Source organism: Psittacula echo (genome assembly GCF_963264785.1).
Source record: "Psittacula echo genome assembly, chromosome: 13".
NCBI lineage: Eukaryota > Metazoa > Chordata > Aves > Psittaciformes > Psittacidae > Psittacula > Psittacula echo.
In genome coordinates this window covers 9,247,142-9,271,404 of record NC_137749.1, presented here as the reverse complement: position 1 = coordinate 9,271,404, position 24,263 = coordinate 9,247,142, and the positions used below count along the sequence as shown (strand labels likewise).

At 44.2% G+C, this 24,263-nt stretch overlaps 1 protein-coding gene across 7 annotated transcripts in view; it reads right to left on the bottom strand.

The window, feature by feature from the left end:
- The window catches only part of HIC2 (HIC ZBTB transcriptional repressor 2), a 75,559-nt gene that overhangs the window by 8,516 nt on the left and 42,780 nt on the right, over window positions 1-24,263 (bottom strand). For 6 of the 7 annotated variants that reach the window (XM_080628930.1, XM_080628924.1, XM_080628925.1 and 3 more), the window contains one exon: window positions 1,150-1,293. The gene's annotated coding sequence lies outside the window, so the exon portion shown is untranslated. Of the gene's footprint in view, window positions 1-1,149; window positions 1,315-24,263 lie in introns of all 7 variants that reach the window. The other variant, XM_080628927.1, reaches the window with a different exon arrangement.

Here is a 24,263-nt window from a genome sequence, read left to right as displayed (position 1 = left end):
GCTATGGGACCTGGGTGAAACTGAAACAGGTGACTTCTGCACTCTTCAGTTTCAGATGAGCTAATTTCTTCACTGCACTTGAGGACCCCACTGGGAAGAGTGCTTTCCTGTTGCTCTCCAGCTCATCTGATCTTTCTCTCCCCACATCCCAACAGAAACTATTTCCAGGACTCTGCAACGTATCAGTGAAGTGGGCTTCCCCCCAGGAGCTGCAGTAGTCCAGTCATTAGCCCATGCGTTTTAAAGGTATTCACATTCCAGAGCAGCAGAGGCATGGGGAGGAATGCAGGGACTGTGTTAGCCTAAATGGTTCCCCAGTCCCTGTGAGCAGGCAGACAGCAGAACTCGGAAACAGAGGCAAGAACATGCATTTTCATCATTGGCAGTGGAGCAGCAAAAGCTCTGTGGCGTGGGCTCAAGCAGGAAACAGGATGCAGCGCCCTTGTTCTTCTCACAGGAATAACTCACTTCAAAATAGGTAAGACCAACGTGTCAGGTTACTCAGGGAGAGGTCTGCAGAGCTGGGGAAGGGAGAGGAAGCGACATGCAGGACAGAGCAGGATGTGCAGCTGATGTGGCAGGTTTGGACATGGAAAGAAGGAGAATGGAGGATCTTTTCACAGAGGATACCACATCAGCAAACTTAAAGTGGCCATTGTTTAGTTTGTTACATTCCAATTAGTGCCAGGCAGAACTCCCCTCCCAGCTCCCTGAAGCAGCTCTAGGAGGTCTCCTTCAGAAACAGTACGGCCTTGCTTATGGACACAAGCACCTTTTGGGTACCTTTGTGCAGCAGCGTTTGGACATTAGGTACGTGGGCAGTACATGCTCAACTGCTACCAGCTCCTGGCCCAAAAAGGAGAGAAGAAAAAGAGTCAGCTGATTTCCCAGTCCCTTCTCTTTCCTGTTCTAGAATAACAAGGAGAGCCTGACATGGCTAGGCCTTTCTCTACTGCATGGCAAACTGCCCAGAGAAGGGGAATCTCCATAGGTGAAAAGGGTAAGGGCCCTGTGTGCACAGAAGCACTAACATCAGGAGAGCAAGTGATTTCTAGTCAGTGCAAGGCTGCAGCAAAGCAGGAACACCTTGCTATACAAGCTGAGACTATGAGCAGTAGAATGCAGATTAACCACTTGGTTGCCGCTTACCATGCCAGGTACATTGGGCTAAAGGCACCTCCATCCAGTGCTGCCCGACGTGCCAGGTACATCCCATGATGTTCCATTGAAATCACAACAGGCCATCAATAGAACGTGGCTGCACGGATGCAGAATGGAGAACCAGCAGGGACGCTGTTAAATGCAATTAAAAAACTGCAATCAAAATTGAAAGGTACATTTTAAAACGGCCACCTGCCTTATGTATGTAACTACCAGAACAACCTCCCCTCCACCCAGCTCCCCAGAACTGCTGAACTGTGACAGAAACACAGCAGAAGGCCTCTGCAAGTTTCTTGATGACTCTGGCCACCTCCAGTCAGGGCTCCCAACAGCACTGAGCTTCAGGGGGACCAGTCCATATGTATCCAAGAACAGCAGATCCCAGGATGTCTGCACCAGCTTCCTTCTGCCTGGAAATTCAGGCAATTAAATATCACCATTTAGAAATGCCTCTACAAGAAAGCCCTGGTGCCAGGGCATCATGGTCTCATTCCCCACACAGTAAAGGCACTTCAATACTGATCATCTGTGTTGTCCCAATTTCCCAGTCCCCCTTCCCAAGCCTTCGGAATCCTGTTCTTCTAGAGATGTTATGGCATTGAGACAGGCTTTTGTTACATCTGTGGGGCAAGACGAGAAAAGAAAATAGTGTGTATCTTCTATTTATAATGATGCTTCACTGCTAATTTAATGTAGGTTCTTGGAGACTGGAGATCAAGTTGATTCATGGGGAACTGCAGGTGGTATAAGAGTCGCAAAACGTAAGATCTGTGATTTCACCCTTCCCTGCCCAAAGGAAAAAGCAGCAACATCTTTTCCATGTCAGGGAAAAGCACATCCCACAGATACCCTAGGCTTGACAAGCTGAGTGTATCCTCTGCAGTGCCTATCCTCCTTTCCCCAGAGTTCCTGTAATCAGCTCCAGACAGTCTCAGGATAGATGCTAAGGACTGGCCTCTCTCTACAGGGGGTGATGCTGCCCCAATGAGGAAAAAAAATAAGACAACAAACCAACAACACAAAAAGCAGAACAGAAACAAGCCTGCAGCCTTGCAGGCATTTAAAATAGGGTTTTAGACCTTCATAGTGAAGTGAAACTTCAGCATAGCTCTTGTCACATTGATGGCTGCATGTCTCTAGCTGTGCTGTTAGAGATAGAAATCTTACATTTAAAACGTTACAAGAATATTGATTATTATTTCAACCTTAAAAGGTAAGAGGCCAAATGAAAACGACTTACAGTAATTAATGTGGCTGGACGAGAGAGAACATAAAGGAGGCCACTGGCCTGGGAAATAGAAAGTGTCTTTGTGAAAGGGACGCTGAATCTAAGGAGATAGTTCTTCATTCGTCCTGGACATTTGCTGGGCTCAAGCCCAGGACAGTGTTCCCATCATTCCCACCTGCATTCTTACCCCACAATTCTGTAACTAAACCCTTTTCACACTGAACTAATAGGTCTTTTGTATTCAGATTGCCCTGTTTTGACTGCTATAGACTGAAGATTTTTAAATCTTGTCAATACAATGAAGAAGTGAAATGTAAGCAAGTGTTTGTTTACTGACCTGAGCTATGCTGAGCCAAGAGCATTTGCTGAACCAGTCTGAACGGACAACTGCCAGCATGAACAGACCAAACACGTTTAGATAGCATGCAGCTTTAAACATCAGGGCCAGAGACCCAGGGAATTGGAGCTCCCCCCTCCCCAAGAGATCGCAAACTCTAGAATGCATGCAAGCAGCATACTACTGGCTGCATCTGCCAGCATCAGGACTGCAAAACACTCAGCAATACCAGCAATGCTCAGTTTAGGAAAGGCTGAATGCTACATGAAAGTATTTCTTGAACAACAGCTCAAACGCAGATTTACACTCAGATTACAGCAATTGGCTTCTTGCTACTGTGAAGTAAGAAGCTATTCTCCATAGTTTTATTTCCCCTCTAGGGCAGAGATTAGCAGAGAACTGCTTAAAACAAAGGTGTTTCCTACTGTTAGAACATCACACTGCAGTCAAAAATGAAGCTTCCTGCCAATTCCTAAACAGAACCCTTGTATATTATACATTTATTTCCCCTGCTGATATGAAGGAGCCTAAGACTACCCAAACCCTTCAGTGGGAGGAGAAGAGGAGAGGCATGGACATTGCAGATCTTGTCAGGCAGAGGCAGGCACTAAAAATTCCTGCGTATCTGCAGAGCACAGCTGATCTCAGGAACACAGCAGTGGCACAAAACAAATAAAGCCTCAGAAACTAATGAGCAGCAATAGACGTTGGGCTCTTCTGGAGCCCTGCAACAACTGAGCAGGCTCAGTTCCAACTGTACCTGCATTGCAAATAGGACAAGCAGTTCTGATGTCCCATGCTAATCTAATGACTCCTTATTGCACTAAAATACCCACATATTCAGTGGAGTAGCTCAGCCCACACAAGAGGAAGGATACCTTCCACCCATCCACCAGTTAAGGCTCCTTTGGTATGCAAAATTCCTCAGTTTCCCAGGTACCTTTGAACCTTGATGTACAGAAGTCTCCCTTTACAATGCAAGAATTTAGGACATGACTAAAGGATTGTTGCTACCTCTCAGCTAATCTTAGAGAGTGTTAGGCAGAATCAACAACTCTATGAATTACATGGAGTGACAAGATGCTTCTCCTCCTAAAAGCTTGGACCCTGTCCTTTAGTATGGTAGGCACAGTTGGCAGTGGGGGCACAGGATGGCAGCTTCATGCTGAGCATTGCTCTAGGGCAAGAGCACGTGGCCTGGCAGAGAAAAAGGAACGTTCTGACCCTCCAGGTCCTGGATATGGGTAGTAACAGCCTTGGACCAAAATGGCATCTCTGTCACCACATCCCAGATACCAGTAAGCACAGGAACAAACTCTGCTGTCTTGTTTTCTTCTACAAGACCAAATCTCACTCCTTTATCTCATCTGTACCTACAGATGCAGCAGAAACAGTTCTCCTTATATAAATAAATAATGCCTTAAATACAGCACCTTTTGCACTTTATCCACGTTTTTTCCCAAGAACTGACCCTTTATTCAGCCCTCTACTTCCCAGAGAAATCTTTGTGTCTAAGCTTCACTTCAGTGAAGTCTTTCAAGCAAACCCCTGTTTAAGAGCTGGTCCTGGCAGTATCAAGACTCTACTGCCCACCAAACATCCCTCCAAATTGGATGCGTAACTGATCACTCAACCTTCACAGATTTGGTTCTTTGCAACCACCAAAAAGCGTTTCTGCAGCTCTGAGCCTGGCAAATGAGAGGATGCCAGAAAGCCACTATTGCTTGATGAAGCACAAGGCCTAACAGACTCAAAGGTTTGCAAACCGTGCTGGGCGTTGCATCCAAATCTATCTGAACTGAAGATAACCTAAGGGGAAAACAGGGTATATCCATTTTCAAAGTTCTTCATTTCCTTGGCTGCCTCTCCTCAGCCACGACTTCTCATTTTGACTGTTCTATTCCTCTGTCATCTTCACTTGAGAATTCAGACTTTCTTTAAACTCAGCTCACAGGCTGCAAGGAGGTCACTCTACACTTCCAAAGTCCACCTCTTCCCAGCAAGGCTTCCATCCTGCCATCTGTATCCTGCAGCACTGCACAAGAGTGGTCCAGGGCTGCAGATACCTTGTGCATTCGGCCAGCCGCTCTGTCAGGTTCTCAGCGTTTGGGATTGCAGCCCACCAAGGCCATGGGGTGTTGAAAACTTTGCTATAATCCAAAGCACAGGATCTTCCTCCTTCCCTTCCCTAGACACTGTCATTGTCAAGGATTTTCTGGCAGTCCTCAAAACACACAAATTATAGGTTCTTGTAATGAGTCAAGACTTAAAGCATCTCTCCATTTAAAAAAAGTGGAAGAGGAAGCACAAGGCAGAGGGGAAGGTACTTCTGCCCAAGATTTGGTTTTGAAAAGGAGATCGGCAGTTTATGCATGTGCTTTACCCTGTAATCTGAAAGCTCCTCAGGACAGGACCCCTCGAAGCATTTTATACTGAACCACATACACACCCCAGAGCAAAAGAACCAGCGGCTCTCCCCGCATCCGTTCCAGTCTGCTCAGCCTCTCCTAAATCAACACTGCCAGAAGGCAAGACAGCCCTATAACAAATTAGCACCACTCACAGTTTGTTGAAGTTGCTGTTCCATTGTTTGTTTATTTAAAACACACACACCTCCCAAGCTTGCTCTCTGCTGCCATCACCCAAACCCCAGATTTGTAGTCTCAGAGAGAGGCAAGCAACGGCAGTGGATTAAATCCATGCAGAGCAACAGTCACCACGCTGGGACTCTGCTTGGGTTTTGCTCTTTCCCTACAAGCAGAACAAAAGAATGCCCAGACTTTTCTAGCCTGGAAGATCAAGGTGTTGAAATCCTGATTTGGGTACTTGAGTAGGAAAGTGTCATTAAAAAGAAAGAGCCACAGGCTTGAAAGGACCCAGCACTAATAAAACTGTTAGTGCTAATGCTATTTATGAACATCCAAGGGATAATCTGCACCCCTTATCAGCCCACGAGATTATAAAACCTTTAAAATAGGAAACATGTCTTACTTCATAAAGCACTGTACAAGTTTACAAAGCACAATATTAGCAGTAATAAATAATTGTCAAAAGTTGAGCAAAGAGGTGGCTGTAAAACCTGAAAAGGCGCTGCCATTCCCATTTCATTCTGAGCTCTGTCTGGTAACACTGTAGGTTGACAGGTTGTTCCCACTTGGTTTACTCTTACACACCGATCTGGTTTTACTTCAAAAGATTCTTTGGGAAATGTGCTACGCTTTTGTTTACACCGGAGAAACTAATATTTTTATCGTGAGGTGATCACGACAAGGGTGATTTTAAAGAGCTGTAGTAGATCCTTATCCTTCCACCAAGTACAGTCTAATTTGCCAGCATGTGTCAGTGTGCCAGCAATGACTCCTTTACACACCATTTCTATCTGTAGGCACTTAATGTACACAGAGCAACCTGCTATCTGAGTAGTTGCTCACCAGTTGCATCATGTAGCCTGTAGATACAGCTTCTCTTTCATTTCTCTTAGTTTATACGACATTAAGCTCTTGGCTGCTGCAGGCATAGTTCACAGGACAGTAAAGTCAACATCAGCATCTCAAACCCTTACATGCTCTCACTTTTTATGTTTTTCATTTTTTGAGAAATGTTTCTGGATTATGAATGCTCTAAATGTTTGTGTCTGCTGGCTGCTGTGTCATGTGCTGGCAGATGGTTCGTCATCCAAAGCACCTCAGCCTGGGTTGAGCACAGTTTGGGTTTCCGAACAGATGAACAGTAGATACCACAGTCACCTCCACCAACCTAACGATGATTAAGGAAATGACTATGAAAATAGAGACCTTTGCATGCCAGAACAATTACAATTTTATTCTTCAGATAACCCAGGGCTTATCAAGTGTTTAAATACTCAAGCTTAAGTATTTCAGAAGCTACTCGCTTTACATTTGTCACCTAAGGAAATTGCTAAAGCAGTTTGAGCATTTAGTTCCTGTCAGAAAAAAGCCTCAAAGAGCACAGCAGAATAGATCACCCTCCTTTCAGCACTACTATTAAAACCATCTCATTGGTAATTATTCTCCCCAAGATGGGTGTGGGGAAGTGAAAAGCTGGAGCAGATTCTATTTATAGAAGATAACCTTGGGAAAAACTGGAGTTACCAGAGAAACAGGCATGAGGGGTGAAGTTGTGACAGCACTGAAACTAGCAGGAGACACAGGTGTACCAGGTGTCAGTGCCAGAGAGCTCCGAGAGCACTCTGGCTGCACCTCCTGCAAGATTTAGGCTTGGCTGGCAGGTTACATAGGCTCAGGTGAGAATTCACGTATTTAAAAGCTTGAGCAAGAGTTAACTCCCCACACACGCTAAAAAGCTATTTAGAAGTTTACTGGATCACTTCCCATAGAGCTCTCCCCTCTCGGCAAGGAAGGTGGTTACATCAAAACCAAAAAACCCAAACAGAACTAAAACAGCCAGAGAGACTGAAACCTCCCTCGCACAGAGGAGACAACTCAGTTGTTTTATAGCTACATAAACAGGATCAGAGCCTGGCCAAAGGAGTAATAAATGTACAAACTACTGCTAGCAACCACAACAAGCACTGATACTACACCTTGGACTAGAAGCAAAACATCGCTACCACTTCCAGCAGTTAATATATATATAATATAAATATATACCACTCACTAATATATCAGCACCAAGAGACTCTCAGAAGATGCAAAAGCGTGTTTAGTGAGAATATGTTTGGACTAAAACCTCTCTCTTGGCATTGTGCATTCCCAAACACCTGTAGCTGGTATCAAGCTGCTTTCAGAACCTGGCCCTTGGCCGCACATTATTTAGACATACGCAATTCTGTCATAGAGAAGGACTGAATAAATTGTAGCTCTGTTATGCCACAGTGCAGGTGCTCCAAAACACACACATCCTGAGGCTCATGAACCCAACAAGAGATATGCCTCATCAGCCACAGGGATGTTCTGATGCCATCCAGCTTTCTCTGACCCATCAAGTCAGTCCATTTAGGGTTAGTCTTTTCCATTCTCCAGGCATTTTCTTGGCAGGCACCTCACTCAATGTTTTAACAGCAGGAAAACCATCCCAAAATCCAGACATCAAACAACAGTAAATAAATAATCTGAGTAAGTGGCATAGGTGGCATCCTTCTTATCATAGGGTATCCACCACTGTGGATGCTAACATGGCTTTCACATGCCTCCTTTCTCTGCTACCTCAGTGTAGGAAGCCTGACAATAATCCCAAATCCCCAGACCCTTCCAGAACCAGTCATTGCACACACAGATCCATTCCAGGCAATTAAAGTCTTACAACAAGGTATGTAATGTAAAAGCCCATTTAATCTTGTGCAGGCAAGAAATAGCAGGGACCTGCCTGTAGAAAAATTTAGAAGTATCTAGTAATTCATCAAATTGATTTAATACAGCCAGCTGCATGTGAGAGTGCTGGCCCAGGCAGAGATAGCCCCAGTAGTATGTGTTTGCTTACAAATGGGCAAGGGGCTTTGGCACAGCTACTGCAGCCTTTGAAAAAGTTGGTTTTGACAAGTTGGGAGTGGACCTGGATTTTCCAGCTGCTCCCTAAGCAGGAGGCAGTTCAGCAAACACACCCAAGACCTGCAGCAGACACCACTCCATAATTTGTCTTCATTATGTTCTAATTTTCACACAACTTTCTATTATTTGCAATAAGCAGAAAAAGCAATGATGAAATTTTTCATGTTTCTAAAAGCAGAGGAAAGGTCGGGACACACTGCTACATGTAATTTGCTCCTTCTCTGGCAGGAGCCTTTGAGAGTGCTAGGCCAGGGTTTACTGCTCACATTTTCCCTGTTACTCTTGAGCCAACAAATCAGATATTGGTGTCAGGTTTGGTGTGTTTCAAAACAAAAGGTGTACTGGAAGGAGAGTTATTGTGTTTGTTTTTTTAGAGACAGTTATTCCTAACAAATAGTGAAATTGCTGAGATACTGCTCTGCCATCTTGCAGCTATTACTTCTTCCCCCCAAAAGGAACTGGGTCACTGAGAGACATGCAAAGCTTTAGACAGGACTAACAACTGTGCTAAAATTTACTGAGGTGCCCCAAATGAGTGATGGGTTTGGGTCTGTCAGTGGTATGAACGGCACGGTAGAAATTCTTAGTCATGCTAGCAGTCTTCAGGTGTATTTTTTGTTACAAAACTTTCATTATAAAAGACAAAAGTATTGTTGTTAGAAGATAAAGTAAATTACACCAGAACTCCAGAGCAGAGTCCCAACTCTGGCCATCTCTCATGTGAAAGAAAGGATGGTTGTTACAACCCAGTTTTTTCTTTAACTTCGTTTTCGTTTTCCTGGGAAGTGTGAACAAGCTTTTTTCCTCATTTGGTTTGTAATTGATCTTATTATTTAAAGGACTCAGTGAGGAATCTAAAAATCTGCAGAAGGGTTTGTTGAGGGAGGGATTAGAAAGAGAAAAGCCTCATAAAACCAACCCACCCCCTCCAAACACGGGGTTTGTTCTTCTACTGCACATAGAATCACAGAACCATTTAGGTCAGAAAAGACCCTTTAAGATCATTGAGTCCAACTGTTAACCCAGCACTGCCAAGCCCACCGCTAAACCATGTGGTACCTACATACCACATCCACACATCTTTTAGATACCTCCAGGGATGGCAATCCACCCACTTCCCTGGGCAGCCTCTTCCAATGCTTGACACCCCTTCTGGTGAAGAATTTTTTCTTAATATCCAATCTAAACCTCCTCTGGCACAACTTGAGGCCATTTCCTCTTGTCCTATCGCTTTTCATTTGGCAGAAGAAACCAACACCCACCTTGCTACAGCCTCCTTTCAGGTACTTGTAGAGAGCGATAAGTTCTCCCCTGAGCCTCCTTTTCTCCAGTTTAAACAGCCCCACTTCCCTCAGCTGTTCCTCATAGGTCATGTTCTCCAGACCCTTCACCAGTTTCATTGCCCTTCTTTGGACAGTCTCCAGCACCTCAATACCTGCCTTGTAGTGAGGGGCCCAGAACTGACCACAGTGTTCAAGGTGCAGCCTCACAAGTGCCAAGTACAGGGGGATGATCACCTCCCTAGTCCTGCTGGCCACACTATTTCTGATTCAAGCCACAATGCCACTGGCTGCCTTGTCCAGCTGGGCACAGGCTGGCTCATGCTCAGCCAGATGTCAGCTTACACCCCCAGGTCCTTTTCCACCAAGCAGCTTTCCAGCCACTCTTCCTCAAGCCTGTAGCATTGCATGGGGTTGTTTGACCCCAGTGCAGGACCTGGCACTGACCCTTGTTGAACCTCACACAACTGGCCTCAGCCCATCGATCTAGGCTGTCCAGATCCCTCTGCAGAGCCTTTCTGCCTTCCAGCAGACCAACACTCCCAGCCAACTTGGTGTCCTCTGTAAACTTACTGAGGGTGTGGTTGATCCGCTTGTCCAGATCATTGATAAAGACACACACACTGATGCCCCTTTGCCTCCCCATGAGAAATCCAAGAGATCTGACATAAAAGGCCAGAAAGACACTGTATTCAATTGGACATATGATGGGGTAGTACTGGGAAGCAAAGAAGCAGCTGAAACTGTATGGGAATAACAACAACATTCACAGAAGTTCCCCTTGGATACATGTCAGCATGTGGGAATGATGGATTAAGACTGAGTATTTGCATTTCCCTGTCAGATGCCAAGATATCAAAGCTGGCACGCTAAGGTGTTCTGGCGTTCCTTGAAGGAAGCCTCCAGCCGTCAACACGGCATGTGTACAGAGCTCTTCCCTTGCAAGTGTCTCTCTCTAATAGCACATGCATTTTTAACTTTAACTATGTGATCTAGGTTAGTGCTCATAAAAGTAAAGGATTAGCAGCTACAGCGTAGCACAGGCAGCTGGGCCAGCTCTGCTGGCAGATCCCTGCCAACACAATCAACCCCAAATTAATCCTGCACTGCTCCCACCCACACGCAGCAAGCAGGTAGTGCCGTGGTGCCAGCTTCTTCAGTCAACATGTAGGAGCAGAGAAGTGCCATGTTATCACCTCTTCTGAATGCTACAGGAGAGCATTTTGATTCTTGCATACAATAGGCCCACGGACACCTGAACAATTAGAGTGCAGGACTGACTCCTCTGTCAGACATGGTTCTTAAAATGAGATGTAGCAGTTGTGCATCATTGCCCCCTACAACAGACTTCAGTGCTTTTACGGGCTTTGGTTTTTTTGGTTGTTGGTTGGTTTTTTTTAAGCCAGCATTAACTGTGCCAATGGCACATCATTTTCCTGGTTGGGGAGAATAAAACCAAACCAAACAACAAAACCAAACAAACAAACCAGCACCACAGAGAAACAGATCCATTATTACAGATGATGAGGCATCATGATCCAAGTCAGGGCCACCACTGAAAATGTTAGGTCTTGCCCTCTTCCTGCATCAGCCCTGATCTGGCTCAGCATTACAGCTTCATGGTCCTCAAGGGTAGCACAGCAGAGCGCCAAGGACCAGGAACACTCATCAGCAAAGCTGGCTGTAAAGCCAAATCCCATGTGTCAGAGGTCACAGCAGTAATTGAGGGCTGTGCTTCAGACTCCAAAACATCCTCCAGTACCCAGGAAGGCTGCTGGCAATAGGTGAAAGATGGTGGTGAGACAGAGAAACGATGAAGAAAAGAAAGTTCTTGTGAATTATTGCTGACAGTGCATAGTGCATGTGTGATGAGAGGATGGAGCAGAGCAGTACTCGGACCAGGAGGAGCTTCTCTTGCATAGGGTCAGGAACAGAAGGAAATACTCCTGCCTCTTCTGGGCCTGAAATTCTCCTCTCTTAACACCCCAGTTTGCATAGCCAGGAGCGAGATCAATGCCTAACTACATGAGATGCTTCCACTTTGCCGTGATCTTCATTTCTAGATGCTTGGCAGTTGTTGACTTCCTCCCTTGGAAGGCCCAGCAAAAACGAAAGTTCTCCCAAAAGTCCCCGAAACGCATCAGAAACTGGAATCTGCTGCAGGGCTGCAATACGTTGTCTCAGCAGATTCAGTGGGTAACGAGGTCTTCTGAAACACAGTGTAATAAGTGTTTCTGCCTGGACTTGCCAAAAGACCTTAATGCAAATAGAACTCCAGGAAAATTAGGGTGGACTCTGGTGACTGCCTCCCCCTCAGGGGTTTGGTTCTTTTTGTTTTTTTCCTTCAATCCTGATGAAATTCATTACAGTTGAATTTACACTGAGGCTGCGATTTAAATTTGCCACAGCAGGCAGGGCAGGTTCGAAAGCCTGATATATCAGGGTGTACGTGCTTCCTGAAGAACAAGCGTAGTTGCAGAACCTTCCCCAAGGGGTGCCTGGTTGGCCCCCTCACCCCCTTGACATGTTTGGCTGTCACACAGGCCACTGCATTCCTGGCAGTGGAGCAGGCTTGCTCCTTACAACCAAGCAGCCCCACATTCAAGCATGCCAGTACTTTCCTTGAAGGTATTTACAGTTTACTTTTTAGTGCTACTTTAAGTTCAAAGGGGCTAGTAAAGCCCCATTAAGCCATTTACATCAAACTGGTTAGTTAATTATCCTGTTGCAGGCTTTAAATTAGCAATTTATAACCCCTTCCCTAGAGATGTCAGTATTTGGAAACAACTCAGCCAGGACATTTTGCAGCATGCCGTTAAGGAACAAAAACCCCCACCAAACCCAACCACCACCCCCCAAAAAACATAACCAAAAACTAGCCAAAAAACAACCAAAACCACAGAATTTATCTCATTTTTGGTTGGAAATCAATTAACTCTGGGAGAACCCAGTAGGGACAGGGATGAGAGACAGCCCACCATTACCAGCTAGCAGGGATAGTGAGGCCATGTCTACCTTAGGCTGCGCAGCAAAACGCAATGATAATGCAGAGATACAAAGCTAGCCTGGGAGGCACCACAGCTAGATGAGGATGCTTCTTCCCTTAAAATGAGATATTCTGCTTCTTAGTACCACAATCAGAAGTATTTTCACATTCATATGTACAAAAATGTGTCTGCTCACAAGGAATGAAAAAGATCTGAGGCTTTGGGGCCGGTCAGACAGTGAATGCCAGCACAGGGACTAAAGAGGACCATGGGTTTTGGTCAGCACCTCTGCTCACACATGCAGCTGAGGAGGCCTTTGCCTCAGTGCAGCCATCTTTCAGGTTAGGATTAACCAGATTCAGATTTATATCCCCTTGCCATAAGGGTCAATGACCTGCTCACAGTCAGGGGCCAGGTGATGGTGGAGCTGAGGAGTCTCCATCCTCAGGACCTTCACCCCTGCCAACAGCATTTTATTTCTGAGGAGAACCTGTTGTCTTTTAGGGTCTGGTTATTCCAGTCCACCCCACTGAGAATGCAGAGCTCTTATACAAGGGAGTAACATCTTCCTTTCTCCTAAATAACTTACTGCCCAAACTAATCAGAGGTCCCAGGGTAACACACACCTCTCACCCTCCCTTCCTTCTTTCCACCAGCCATTATAAGTTCTACAAGCAATTGACATACTGGATATTTATTGGCAAATTCTATTTAGAATAAAGATGGGAGAGAAAGACTGTCCAGTTGCTCCTATTTTCACACAACAGTCCATCAGGTACAGAAGAAATCTTGGCCCCAGTCCTGGAAGCTGTCCCAAACCAACACACACTTAAAACCTCACCAAGAGCAGGAATCCATGGAAAGAAGGGGCATGTGGAACGAGACCAAGGCAAACTAGGAGATTCCACATTAGCAGCAAATAAAGGCTGTTAAAACATGAAGTTTGAAGGAAAAATTCCATTATACTTGAAAGACAAGAGAGACAGACAGAATCAAGTCATGATAGACCCTGCCATCTTTTCCCTCTATCTTAATACATCTCCTTCTCAATGGCAAAAAAGAGGTTACCTTCAGCCAAACAAGTGTCAGATTAACTTAAAAAAAAAAAAAAGATAAAAATCTGAGCAAGTTCATTTCCTTATACTACACAACCATCAGATTTATTCTGCTTTTGCTTGCTTTTTCTTTGGTATGGAAAGTAGCCATTTCACAACACTTTCGGGGATGGGGGGCAGATAGGAAGAAGAGAGGGAAAGACACTCAGAGATTTCAAGCCAAAGGCACGCGGTATTTTTGTACAAAATTTGCTAAGATGATATCACTTTTATGTGATTTACTGCTCCAAATTGCAAGACAGAGGCCTTATAACAGGAATACAGGTAAACACAACATAAAATCTATATTATCTAAAGGACTGAAAAACCCAACCCCGCACATAGATGACATTCTCCGAATTCTCTGCCCTTTCTTGGGAGCAGTTACACCCAAACCATCACTCAGCCCAGAAGCTGTTCTCTCCTGCTAATCACTCTGGAATCACACAGTAAAGGTAAAAGAAGTCCAAATGCAAACACCAGCCTGGCCTTTGAAACAGCCCCGTGCTAACAGGCCACAGGATTGCCTAATGTTAGGGAATTATAAAATAGCATGAAACTGAAGGGAAGAAGCAAGCAAAACCCTTCTGTGACTGAAATCAGAGTCTTTCCTGCTCCACCAAACCCTTCCATTTCCAAGGCATGCAGTGCCCAGGCCTGTGCCTAGAACAGGTGTGTCTCCCTAAATACCTCACATGTCACACTTGTGTCTCATGGATACAGTCGGTGGGATTATATTAGTACCAGTGCATACCAGCTGTAGCTACCCCCAGCAGTATCCTGTAACTCCAAACACGGGGGGAGCTGCTCTCCATAGCATGCACAGCCCCTTGCCACATGGCTTTCTGGAGACAGACAGCGACCCTGAGACTGCAGCTTCAGAGCATTTGTGCTCTGGGGGTTAAATCAATTCAGGGACAAGCAAAAAGACCTCCTCCATGAGCAGGAATGAGGCACTGCCAAGAGAAAGGGAATGGAGGGCTCCTAAGTATACTTTTCTTTCCCTCCTCTGCACTTACTACCTGCAAATTCTCATCTGATTTATGCCAAACAGGCACTCTGGAGATCTCCTTTAAATAAAAAAAAAGATGCACGGCTAACACAGCAAAGTCCACTCAGCCATTCCCAAGTAGAAAATGCTGACACGGCACAAGCAAATATGGCTAGTGCAGGATGAAGGAAGGACAAAGGAGAGCGAGCCTCATACATCTCTCTAAGTCAGTGCAGTAGGAGACACCCCTTGGCAATTTCAACCTAATTCTTCACTAAGCCTTGGAGGATACTAGCTGCTGGCTTAAGCAGCTGAAAGAGCCAAGAAGAAAATTTTTAGGGCAGCAAATGCATTAATGGCATTTTTTTTATGTCATAGTTTCATGGCTGGCACAGATAATAAAAAGAGAAGAGCTACTTGGTTTAGTTATAGCACTGCATTTCAATACAAAAGCATTCTTCAGCATGAAGACCTGCCCCCATGCCACCCATCTCACCAAAGGCATCTTGTAGTACTTAACAGGCAGCCAGAGCAGCGATGATGTGAGAAGCTGATGACCAGCCGTTCAGAGGTGGAGAACCATAGGGCCCTGTAAGAATCCTATTCTTACTCTGCCTTCATTTTCCAGTGACTGATTCTTGCAACAGCTTTTAGGGGAGAGAGTACACGAGTGAAGGTGCACGCACCAATCTTGATGAAAAGTAATTTATGAGGTATCGACCTCATCGATAACTTATTCCACTGGTTAATTAATTCAGATTTCCAGGTTTGAGCAGACATCAGGTTTGCGTGATCATCCCTACAGTAAATAGCTCCAGGCATAATAAGCAGCCATCAGGGATGGAGGCAGTGCTAAGCTAAGTGTTCTTCTGAAGTGGCATAGGTAAGACGTTCTCAGTGCATCTCTGCTTTATAACCCCTCCAGGGCTGGGTGATACGGTGGGTTCAAATAAACCCAACTCACCAGTCCAGCACAGGTCAGAAGCAGAGGGAAATTCTCACACACTTACATCCCAGTCTCCTATTCATCTTGCTGGCCAGCTCTGTTCAAATGAATCCAGAATAAGGCCAGTTTATGCTACTTCAGTCTCAAACAAATGAGCAGGACCCCAGAGCCCCCAAATCCATCTACCCCCAGAAACATGTACACTTCTTACTACTGGCATTTCTCATTTTCAAGAGGTCTCAAGTCCATAGCCATAAAAATCCACATTAACTGCCAGGCCAACTCTTTAACCAACTATTTATTACACCGGGTCTTTGATTACCAGGCAAACATCTGCTGCAAATGCAGCCCCATGTTCTCAGACATCAGGAGTTTAAATGTCGAATGGTCTCACATAACCAAGATTTAGCATTTTCTTTACTCTTTGCTAGGCACAGTGTTGGTGACATCCTGGCCTGTTAGCAGCCAGCCTGGTAAGAACACTGAGCCTCACATGCTTATCACAAGATCTTACAATACACCCTGATGCATCTTCCTCGAGCAACATCAAACCAAATCCAAGAGCAGGTCTGTGTCCCCAGCAGAGAAGTGGAAGCCTACCTGTATTTTATAACTGTGCAGTATACAGGATGTACACGTCCAGAAATCTTGGTACTTAGTGACACATCTAATGCAGAAACAATTATTTAAGAAGCCACTTAAAGAAAATGCCCACATTTAGTACAGAACACAGACACTCCATTTTTTCACAAACAATTTGGGAAAACCAGGCTTTCTTAGGAGCAACCTGTCTGTATACCCAGGCAGAGCTGGGTGCGCCCACAGGGGGACAGCAGCACATATATCTTCTTTGAAGACTGAATTTTTAGTTAAGAGCAAAACATAGTAACTCATTTCAAGTAGGAGCTGCTGAGAACAGAGCTGTCCATGAGCCTCTGTACAGGCCTCCATCCAAATGCTCAACTCCTACTCCTGTCCAGACTTGCAGGCATTTAATCCAGCTGAGGTTCTCCACCAGCCTCCAGCTATTTCATGACGTGCCTGTCTTGGGGCATAAAATCCTAGAGAGTGTGCCTTAAAAACGCATTCGCTGTATAACTGAAGAAGGTTTATAGGGGAAAACGGCAAAAATTCTACTGTCATTAAGAGGAAAATTAATAACCTAGTGCATAGCAGTGATTAGCCAGATAGCTACCCCTTTTTTATTGAGGAGCCAAACTCATCATTAAGGAGGGCTTTTTTCTTTCTTAAAATAATATAGAAACAAATTATTGGGAAGTTTTACACAATTGTAAGCAGTGGATTGCTGAGTTCAGATGAGTTAGAGGCTGCTTCCCTGCTGCACTGTCTGCCTCAAAGGTAATAATTAATTTTCGGAAGTTCCAGCACCAAACATGTGACCAGGAGTAAAATAAGAAAAACCTCTTCAGGGCTCTCTTGCAGTATGTAGCAAATACACAGAAGACAGGAAAAGAGGAGGCCAGGTGCACTCATCTCCAGAGGCAGCTCACACACCTTGAGAAGCATGTAAAACACAGCAAATTCAAAATCCACTTGCCCATTTACATTTGGGGGGAGAGTAATGGAGATGAGACATGGAGGAAGGAGGGGGAAAAAAGGGACCAAGTGTTATGTTAGTTGCCTAATATATGAACACCCAGAGGGAGTTGCCTTTATCTGTGTATCACAGCAAATACAGGAAAAGCCATGGCAATGCTGTGCCAGCAGCTAAATGTGCTTTTACTTATTTATTTATGCAGATAGCATCCAGCAGTAGAGAAAGGGTGGATTTAAATCAAAGTAATTTAAAGCTACCAATTTTAATCTTGTTTTACATTTACACTGTAGTTATTTTCATAAAGCATGAACAGTGGCTGGTAACTACTAAGTCATATTGATTTGCAGCTAAATATAGTCCACTCTCAATTTGGTATTTTTTATTAACCAGAGCTGCACTATCTCCAGTTGAACATTTATTCTATTTTACAGGTATTTATCCAGCTGACATGCTTCCTCCTTTTATTATTTCAATAAACAGCCAATGACTTTTATTAGACGTTTTATTTTTCCTCATTTGACTCATACTGCCCGAAAATTCAAGAAGTAACCATCCATTGAGAATTTTCTGACTTCATTTTCCTGTCGAGCATGTGAAACATCTAAGCCCAAACATGTTTAACATTTAAAACAAACCCTTTATTAAAGTGGACTGTAGCCGATGGTTTAGAACCGAATTCTCATTGCCGTGTCCTTCAAAATCTAGAGCTACCAGATATTTGCCTCCCATTAAATTAGTTCTTATTCACCAGCTTCGAAGAGGAGAACAAGCATCCTGAGTTTCTTAAGCTTTCACTCTTTTCTCAACTGAAATCCTTTACTGCATTAAACAAAGTCAGATGGGAAAAAAGAAACTTTTGGCAAAAACGGCCTCAAGGTCTCCCTGCAAAAGCAGCTACATCTATCGAAAGCACAGTACTTTCTTGCAAGCTCTTGTTCCTTGTGCTTAGGGACAGATTTTCTGCAGTTGAGCATTCTCTTTCCTTAAACCTTTGGCAGAAGACAAGTAGTGCCTGAATAAGGACAGACCTAAACTCACTACGAAATTTCAGACAGCTATTGTTATTTCAAGCAAGTCATTTTTCCTAGGTATTAAAAAGATTGTTCAATTCAGTAGCTGTTAGCCACTACGCCTATGATGCGCTTGTATTTTGCTGAATATCCCACAAATTCCTAACATAAAGACTACTAAACACAAATAGAAATAAATAACAATGGGGAAAGAGTAGCACTTGCACACCATGAAAGCAGAAGTACCTGTCATTTTCTTACAGTACGTGTTCTGCTTCCCTTTCTGTGGCATGCATACTGAGACGCTGTGATTGTGAATGCCCACATTCTGTTTAGCAGTTTATATTAGAAAGAAATCTTTTCCTAAAACCTCTTAATATTCCTGCCAAATATAAAAAGATAAAGCTTAATTTGCTATCAGGAAAATGGCAGAGGATCAGAAGACAGACCTTCACCTGATCAGACTTAATGTTATGTGAAAAGGGCAGAAGAAAGAAGTGTTCATGAAACCTTCCCATGCTATTCCAAATTCATGTTTGTCTTCACAACCCACGACATTTCTCAGACCATTTCTGCACTAAGTCCTTTATTTGTTTATTCCTTCCCAAGGTACCACTTCCATTTATAAAATTCACACCTTGATTGCTAGCACAGACCTGGCTGCCTGACAAGCTCAGGAGACTTGAAATGAGGTCTTCCCTTTGGCCTGCTGGGGCTGAGGCCTGGGCAGCCTAGATACTGCTTCTACAGCCTCCCCACAATGCCCATGTCATTTCTTTAAATCAAAAGCTTCATTAAGTGATGAGGCACAACTATGAGGTCAGTTGCTGCTTTCTTGTAATATTGTGTGTACACTCACATGAAAGAGTGGAAGGGAATAAAAAGGCAATACATTTACTGCACCCCTCTGGCTGCATGCACTATTTGTTCTTAAAGCCAGGAGACACCCATCCTGCAAGGACGTCACCCAGCAGTTTTCAGTATGGGAAATAAATGCCAATTCCACCTGGTTATCCAGTAGTTGCTGGTAGGCTAATGGTGACTCATACCACCACTGGCAGAACACGCCCCAGTTACATTTTGAGCAAGACCTGTTGCACTTCAGCCAGTCTTAACCTGGAGAGGTGCATCATGTGTGTAACTGCTGTTTTATGAATGGTGGAGATCCTGTTCAAACTCATCCATGACTGCAGGGTAGCCATCCACTAACCTGAATGATGCGATTACAACAGGAGAAGTAGTGTATTAGATACAGTGCCCTGGTCCCACCTCATACTGGACAACCCTGATAAATGTAGCCTGGACTTCGAGAAGATGTCCCTGCATAATTTACCAGTATTGCTGGATTTCAAGTTGTGGCTAGATAGGAAACGTGCAGAATGGATCGTTCCATTCTTACAGGTTTCTGAAAAGAGAAAGTTGATGCACTGAAAGGGATGAGGCCAATAAAACCTCTTTGCTCCTTGCTAAAACGTCAGTTTTGCTGGTGTGGAAGGAGAAGCAAGCATGGGGAGTAAAACTACACATCTCTTCTGTAAAAGGAAGACGGCTTGGTACCTCAGAAATAGTCTAGTAAGAACACTATTTCCCTTACCTAATAAAGTTCCCTGTCTAGTATTAAAGTAATCTTTCAGTAGCACTTCAGCCACCTCAAAGGGCAATTTAAAAAATAACGTAGGGGGTTGATGTTTAAACAAGCTTTTCCAGCAATTACGTGTTAATAGCATCCAGAGGCTCCAAGCAAGAAGCAGGACCCATCATCCCCAGCAATTTTTAGTAGCAATACATAGAGTGAGGCAGAGGATTTGAAGGGAAGGAAAATGCTGGGGGCAGGGAAAGGGGGAGGGTTAAAAATCACGAGTAAGATTGCTAAGTATATCCAACATCTAAAAACTGGAATAGAAGGCAATGCCATGCACCAAGGCCCTCTGGAAATGCTAACTGTTAATGTGTGTTTTATATATATATATAAAAAAAAAAATAAAAGCAAGTCATTACTTCCTTGTTTGCTCAGACAGATGAGACGCAGCAGCTTTCCTGCAGCCTTTTGCTACCCCTTTGGCAGTCTTGTGCCCTTGAGTACTCAGGTGTGCCAGGCAATGACAGCTGACAGGTACAAACTCATTTGCCCCAGGGCTTCCTGGCACATGAACTCAGGAGAGCTCTGTGAGCTGGAAGAGAGGAAGAAACTCTCCCTGTTTTGCCTAGAAAAGTCTCTCCTAGACCTCCTCCAGAGCTGCATGGTTTGTCAGGTGCACTGTTCACGCTTGTGCTGCAGTCCATACTCCTCCTTGGGGGTAGGGGAATGCCATGCTGCAGCAAGCTCGCTTGCTCCCAGGTTCACATGGAAGCATTCCAAGCTACTCAGCTTCTGACAGCTCTCCAACTGCTCTTCCATGCTGTATTGCTTTACATTACATTGCTTTCCCTGCCAGGAGGCACTGCTGTATTACAGTACAATCGTCTAGCAAAAAGTAAAACTGATTTTTTCACCTCCCAAATACCAACTGACTGTTACCACTGCAGTCACAACTATAAGCCCTGCCCTGTATTAGACTTTCCCACTTTTGTGCATGTACAAGAGATTTTAATACCTTCCCTCCTCTTCAGCCTCCTTCCCAACTTGCTGCTGCTTCCCTCCTTATCATGCTCCACAGCCCTTTCTGTGGAGGGCAGCCATCCTCAGCATCCAGCCCAAGATGTCCCTGCTACTCAAGGTAAAATGCCTCAGGCAGGCCATGAGGTGCATTATCAGGCATCCAGACCAACTGTAGCACCAAACACAGTGAGAAGACTAACTAGAAACATTGTAGTGACTCTCAGCTTCAACAGGAATCTGAGCTTCTTAGTAAGAGAATTTTAATGAAGAAAACCAGCTGTGGAAACATTTTATAACACACATTTTTAAGGTATTAAGAAGAATTTGGCTCCTAATTCTCTTCATTTCAGTGTGCTTCAGAATCATAGAGGATGATCATTACATCATTTACATTACTTGTGGGCTGCAAGGCAAAACTAGTTCCCTTGCACTGCAGTGGAGCATTTCCTTTCTAGTTTTGAACTATAAAAACAGTCATATTACAAGAGCAAAAGGCTAGGTCTCTGTTCTTCAGGAGTAGCCAGCATAGGGCCAATTTGAAAGAAGAGGTTGGTAGAAGGGGAGAGACAGGGGAAAAGAACCAGTAAAATAGTGCACAGGCAGTCTTATCCCTTGTGCAATTGTTAAAGATCTCCTGATCCAGAGGTTGCATCCAGGCTATCATTTTTAGTAAGAACTTATCTGTCCTTCATCAATTTTTCTATCTGTTTAGACTTCTGCTATCCATAACACCCTTTCACGTGGTAACTGCTGCTCGACAGAGTGTCTCCTCTTTGCCTGCTTTGAATCAATTTAGTTAACACCAGAACCATGAAGAATCACTCTCCACTCCCCTTCCCCACCCCATTCATGACAGTATAAAACATCTACAATTCCTGTAATATGTCAGCTCTTCTCTATGGCAAAGAGAAGACAGTCAACACAACTTGAGACCAATCTTTGATGGTCTTCTCTGGACATTCCCAAGCCCTCCACTACCTTTCAGACGTGGCAATCAGAGCTGTATGTTGTTGAAGGTACTGGCACACCATGAAGCGTACTGATGGTTTCTGTTTGTTTTACCATCTTGGGTAAACACCCACAGAGCTTGTTGATTCTTCAGGGAGTGCAGCATTTCCTCCCAGCTGGCCATCAGTCTCTGCAAGAACTTTCTGGGGACTCACTGCAGGTACTGCTCTCAGGGAGTCTATTGAGGTGCAGGTAAAATTTTTCATCTAACAAATGCTGCCACAGATCTCTCTGTTTGTTTTACCCAATTCAAGCCAGTCAGACTCACAGCTTTCAAATCCTTATTTCCTCCCCTTGCAAAGTCTTCCCAAAAGCATGGAAGTTTGCAGCCACTCAAAGCTCATCACCACTTTCTTTCACCTGTGCACCCAGTGAGAATTGCCACAAGCCAGAGAAGCAGAAAGTACATGGTTCTGCCAACAACCAGGGGAAAGCACTGTTGCATTAAAATCTATCCTGACTAACCAAGGAAACTTTCTTAAGCTTATCGCAATGAATATTCCAGTCTTAAGAAATTTCTCAGGCATTCCCATGTAATGGGTCACTGTCCTGAAGGATCAGACTTGGCAGTGTGATGCACCATTCTCTACCCAGCCTTGTGAGCCCCTGCTAATCCAAAGAGATCTACTTCACCAAATATAGCTGCTTCATATAATTGCTTAGCTCATTTCCCCTCTCTTAGCTGAGCTGCCATGGTTCCAAAAGCCCTTAAAATTAATGACAGATATGCTTGTAGATTAAAATCCATCTACCTGTTAATGCTCTGTGCATCTCTTGTTCATAACAGCACTGGCAGTCAGAGTGCTCAGCTGCAGTTTCTTTGTGCTTCCTGGTAGTGAATGCTGGGAGAAACAGAGTAGTTGGTTTGACCCCAATTCCAGAATTTCTGGGAGGCAGTTGTCACACACCATGAGAAAGACAACTCAAAACCAAGTTATGAGCTGTAACACTGCATCTCAGCACACCTGACCAGAATACTGAGCAGGTAACTTGGGCAGACTCCTGTAAACACACGGTTAACAAAGGTAGCTCAAGACAGCATAACAAAACAACAGCGCAGACACATTGTACTTCTGTAGTTAGAAACCTCTACATTTGAATGAGCAAACTGTAGAAATAATAACCATTGTACATCAACAGAACTCTACTGCTACCTACAAGCACGAGACAGCATGCAAAAGCTAGGTGAATAATATAAGCCAGTCCAGCATATTGAAATACAAACGGTCCTTCTGGATATCTCATTTTCTGAACACTTTGCACATAGTGCCTGCAAACATAACACTGGGCACGTTAACTGCTGGGGAGAAGAGTCCCTTTCCTTCAGTTTTCTAAGGAAACACATGTGGGATAGAACATCACTTTTACTCAAAACAAAGAGAAATTCCACCAAATTCCTTGCTGGAGCTCTGGCATACAGGCAATTCAGAAAGTCAGCAGAGACCTGCCCACACCCATCACCATTACTTTCCAAGACTGGAATGAGAAAAAGTTGTGTTTAAGTTTTGCACTGAGCCTCAAATGTTAGTCACCCTCTTTTGAAATAACACACACCACACACACACACCCCCCATGTATTTATACACACACATAAATCACTTCTGGTGCTTCTTCTGAAATCCCTACTCTGACTGTTCTTGAAGTGCTGAATCTAATAGATGCTTCCCCAGTTAATTTACCCCCTGTATTATACAACACTGCCATCCAAAGAGGGATCAGAACCCCCTGAGAGCTTGAATACAGAAACCACCACAGTCTGCTCACAATGAGCAGAAAAGTTACTGTTGTAAAGTGTTTTTACAAAAAGTGTCTTAAATGCTATTACAAAAAAGTGACAATCTGGTCACAGCTACACTGGGCAAGGAAAACAGTTTTAGTCACAGGACTGGCTACTTGCTGCTGTCTGGGAAGGTGCACATCAAGGGGTGAAGAAGCAGTTAGTATCTCCTGACTCACACTGGACCCGTCCAGGCCACGAGCTGCAAAAAGCACGTACCATTTGCTCACATTCCCTTTCTCTGGTAACTAAGTGAGAACATGTTACTTAGCTTTAGCAGGAGGCAAGAAAACGCATTTCTTAGTCTAAAACCACCTAACTCAACTGGTTTCAGAGAAGATTTAGCTGGGAAGAACAAGGATGCCCTCCCTGAGATAGATTTCTGGCCTCCTGTGGGCATAACTCTCCCAGCAGGACTTGACAATGAGTAATGTTGCTGCAGTAAATGCATTTAAGTTCAGTTCTGTTAATATGGCCCTTTCCCACCTGAGATTAGAGGACCTCTGTTCACCTGGTATCTTCTGCCTTTATCTTACCATTGTTCCAGAAGCAGAACAATTATTGGTGAGGAAAAGTTACCCATAGCAGGGGAATGGGCTCTTCTTCTAAGCCACAGAAAGGGGACAGTGGGTGAATTTATTGTGCAGTTTAAGAGGAGCACTTCTTGTCGTCTAGGACATTTGCATAAAACAGCTCCCTCAGCTCTTGGTTTAATGAATAAAGGAATCAAATCTTTCATTGCATATTGCAAATAACCAC